This window comes from Mustela nigripes, chromosome 9 (genome assembly GCF_022355385.1).
Source record: "Mustela nigripes isolate SB6536 chromosome 9, MUSNIG.SB6536, whole genome shotgun sequence".
NCBI classification, from domain to species: domain Eukaryota; kingdom Metazoa; phylum Chordata; class Mammalia; order Carnivora; family Mustelidae; genus Mustela; species Mustela nigripes.
This window is the reverse complement of record NC_081565.1, coordinates 26,659,291-26,663,632: the sequence shown is the minus strand read 5'-3', so window position 1 is coordinate 26,663,632 and position 4,342 is coordinate 26,659,291. Positions and strand designations below refer to the sequence as shown.

Below are 4,342 nucleotides of genomic sequence, written 5' to 3'. Positions count from 1 at the left end.
ACTTTCTTCCCAAGAGTACAATACGAAAAGAAGGAAGAAAGAGTAACTTGACAATGAAGCAATGTGGCAAACACTAACTCAGCCAGGTGATCTGGGTGAATGTCAACAGTGAGAATATTTGCCCTTGATACAATGTAATGAAAATGTTAATCAATTCCTATGGCCTTCCAAAAACACATAACCCCTGTTTAATCATGAGAAAACATCAAACGATTCCTAACAGAGGTATATTCTATAAAATGCCTGATCTGTACGCCTCAAAACTCATCAAAAATAAGGGGAATCTGAGAAACTGCCCCAGACAAGAGGAATTTAAGGAAACCTAACTACTGAATGTAATGTGGTGTCCTGGATGGGATCCTAGAATGGAAAAAAAGGACATTAGGGAAAAACTGAGGAAATCTGAATAAAGCATGGATTTCAGTTAACAATGACATATCAATATTGGTTTGTTAATTGTGACAGATGTACCATATTAATGGATGATATTGATAATCAGAGAAACTGGCTGTGAGGTATATGGGAACTCTGTACTCTCTTCATAATGGTTCCATAAATCTAAAACTGTTCCAAAATAAAGTTTATCTAAAAATAAATCATAATATCACCTACAGAATTTTAAAGACGATTCCATCGAATGCCAATTCCACAGCTTATTGACTGTGACCTTGGCTAAGTCATTTAACCTTTCTAAGTGTCCTCCATAAAATGATTGTACTGCTATCCACCTCACAAGATTGTTATGAAACTAAAATGCAAAAGCGCCTGGTTCCCTCCACCTTGCCTTAAGGACTATCAAAATGCACTTGAGTGAACCTGGGGAGGAAATGCACTCTAATTTGCCTAGAAACTAGGTCCTTTGCACCTTCTTGAAACATTCTAGCAGAGCCAGCAGTGCCAGGTATAGCTCCCCCTCCCCCTACCCAGTGCAAAGCTGACTAAATGCTCAGCAGTTCCCAAAAGACAGCTCTAGTGCCCTCCAGTCTCTGAGGTTCCTGGTCTACCAAGAGGGAAGGCTGGTGTGCAAAGTGCGGTGGAGTTTTCTGCGCTTACAGAGAAGGGCAAAGCCTAAGGAGGACGGTCTTCACTTAGAATACACCTGAGAGGATTTGGCAGGTGGTTCGCTAGTGAGACAGCCAGGCCTCTTTCCCCCAGGGACTTCTGCTTGGATGGGGAGTCCAGCAGCACCTGTGGGGCCTGGAGTCCCGGGGAGGAGGCTGCTGGGCGGAGCTGGGATGCCCCCGGCATCACTCTCTGGACCAGGCACTGGGCAGGGGAAGATGACAGTCTTTTCAGAAAGGGAGTTGCACTTATACACGCCTGTTTTCTCAGAGCTCTACACCAGAGGGCAGTATAGGTGCTTGGTTCTAGAGATGCCCTCTTTTCCTAGAGGGTATAGCTGAGTAATGGGTCTTCTCACAGGGTTTTTCTGAGTAATAAAAGAGGAAGAAGGTACATGTATTCATTTTCTTTTGCTGTGGAAGAAAGTACCACAAACTCAGCAGCTCACAAAAACACCCATTCGTGAGCCCAAAGCTCTGTAGGTCAGCCGTGGATTGCTTTCACAGTCAAAGACAGGAGGCAGCGGTGGGTATGGCTGGCTGCAGGGGTGATCCAGGAAACCAGGCATATAACACTCGAGCCATCAACATGGCTCGACATGCAACATGCGACAGTCACGTCAGCCAAGGAAAAGAAAAGGATATGATGCAGAGTGCTTTGGAAGAGCCCAAGGGAGCAACTGAGTGGGGATTTGGCTAGGTTTACAAAATTCCCTGGGTGATCCTACAATCTGACTTCAGATCAGAGTTTCATTCTCTGTGATGGGACAGTTGGGGTGCTGTTCAATTCATCAGCACACTGAAATCTTTCCAAGTCTTAAAACAAAACAAAACCCTCCTGACTCTAGAACTTTTCTTCTGTGGTCTACATCCCTTGAAGGCTGTTTTTTATTTTCTTTTCCAAGCTATCCTGGAAGGAAAAAAAAAAAAAAGAACCTTTTCAGGATGCAAAAATAGGACTTCTAATTGCAAAAATAGGCTTAATCCTCCCTCGACTGCCTATTGCCTTTGCAACAAACCCACAGATTTTACTCAGGCTTAAAAGGAGAACACCCAAGCAGAAATGAGCTTAGTTGTACTGTTCCAGCCTACAAGACAGAAAACATAAACTCTACCTTCCTTCTAATTTCTCTAACATGCTGCCACTGTATGTATATATGTATGTGTGCATGAGAGAGTCGGGGGGGTGGGCAGAGCAAGAGGGAAAAAGAGAACCTTAAGCTCAATTTCATGATCCTGGGATCATGACCTAAGCCAAAACCAAGAGCCAAGCCCACCCAGGCATCCCCGACATGCTGCATATTTAATTTTAAAGAACAGAAGCAGCCGAAGGAGGTCTGTGCTCTTTCTTCTCTGGAGACATTTTTTTAACAACCAATTTTGTTAACCAGTTAGGAAGCCTTACTTCTCCTTACTTGGTATTTAAAATTTATGGGGTCCTGCTGTTCAAATTTGGTAAAGAATCATATGCATTTAAGTAGTACCATTTGTTGCAAGATGTCAGGAGTGGCCAGACCTCTTTACTGACTTCTTGGGATGAAAAAGAGCCTGTAAATGCGTTTTCAAGAAAAATAACTCCTTTTTCTGCCTCTCTTGGTTAATCTACAATAGGAAGGGGATGCTAAATTTGGTGGAGAATGGAGAAGACATTGCAATGAGGAGAAAGGAATTAACCCATAAAATCTTGGTGAGTGCAAGGCTTATTACTTTGAGATGACCTTGAAACATTTCACCGCCTACTTCTGTGCTGCCAGCTGGCTTCACAATGGACAATAAAGTCTCCAAAAATACTCCATGTAAAATTATTGTTTGTCTTCATTAATCTACCCTAGTGACCCTGGGTGGAACGTTGCTCCATCAGGAGAGGTAGAGTTCCAGGAGAGCCATCTCGCTAGTCAACTGAATTACCAATGGCCGAACTGTCACAAGAAGCCAGTTACTCACTGCTTCCTTTTTGGCAGGCTTTCCTATGGTTGAGGCTACCTCCCACTTCCTTATCAAACCTAACTTTGTATTTCTCACTTTTATCAGTGCATTTCCATTCAGACACCAGGCATTCCGGGACCAATGGCACTGTCTAGTCAATACTCCTATCACAGAGAGGGCACTTAAAATTCCTTAACTGATCCAACACTCCCCCTTTCACTTCCAAATTAACATTTTCTCTCAGCTAGATGGGGACTTCTTCCTTCCTTACTCTAGATGCTGTTTTTTCTAACTCCATGCCAGGACTTGCCAGATGAGTCAAGAAAACCTATCCCTACTTTCACAGATACTGCCCCACACAGATATCACATACTTGTAAAGCTCCTAGGCATTCATCTTTTTGAACCCACCTTGAGAAGAGTTACACATAAGCTGTTGATCCTCAGTTCCAATGGACACTGGGCTTATGTAGGCTTTTTCTGACACATAAATTGTCAGATAGGGCTATTATCTTTATCGAATCACGCTCTCTCCTTCAGACTGACACCAAAAAGAACACTTTAAACAGCTGGAAACATGAGGGCCCCGAAGAGGAGAAAGAGGAAAAGAAGAACAAAAGGCAAAAAGGGAGGTGGTGGGGAAAAAATAAAATAAGGCTGAGAAATAATCTCAAAACAAAAGGCCACGTATAAGAACACATTCTTGGCATTCTCACCTTTCAAAATTAAAACAACCTAACCATCCAATGTTAGAGGAATGATTAAGTGAATTATCATCTATTCACACAATGGAATATGGTGCAGCCATCAAATGCTCCTTTTGAAGAATGTGCTGCAGCAAAGAGCAAAAGTTTATGTAACGATAAATGGGAAAAAAAGCAAAACAGGGTACCTGGCTGGCTCAGCTGAAAGAGAGTGTGACTCTTGATCTGGGATCGTGAGTTCAAGCCCTATGTGGGATATAGAGGTTACTTCAGTAAATAAAACTTTAAAGAAGGGGGAAAAAAAAGTAAAACAAACTTTGCACAGTGGCAGTATTGTAGCCAGTGAGGCTTATCTGAGGCACAATTATTGCTAATTGATCATTTCCCAATACCCCACTATGACAACTCAAATTACAGTGTGCACTGACAATTTTTGACAGTCTCTTTCGAGACTGCATTGGGGGGGCAGCAAAACAGAGTCATATTGTACTGTAATGTGCTTATCAATTCATGTGTCTGTAGCACCATTAGATTGAAGGAAGGGTAAAGAGTAGGAGCAGCAGAGAGCCATGTCAAGGACAGAACCCTGAGGAACTCTGACATCTATGGAATGTTCCAGGAAGGGGTGTCTTCAAAGAAGACAGAAAAAATG

General features: G+C 42.6%; 1 non-coding gene across 1 annotated transcript; it reads left to right on the top strand.

The window, feature by feature from the left end:
* The first annotated feature begins 4,003 nt into the window (after positions 1-4,003).
* On the top strand, positions 4,004-4,142 carry LOC132025287 (U4 spliceosomal RNA). The gene has a single exon (XR_009406535.1). It is a non-coding gene; the product is annotated as a U4 spliceosomal RNA (small nuclear RNA).
* Positions 4,143-4,342: the final 200 nt, after the last annotated feature.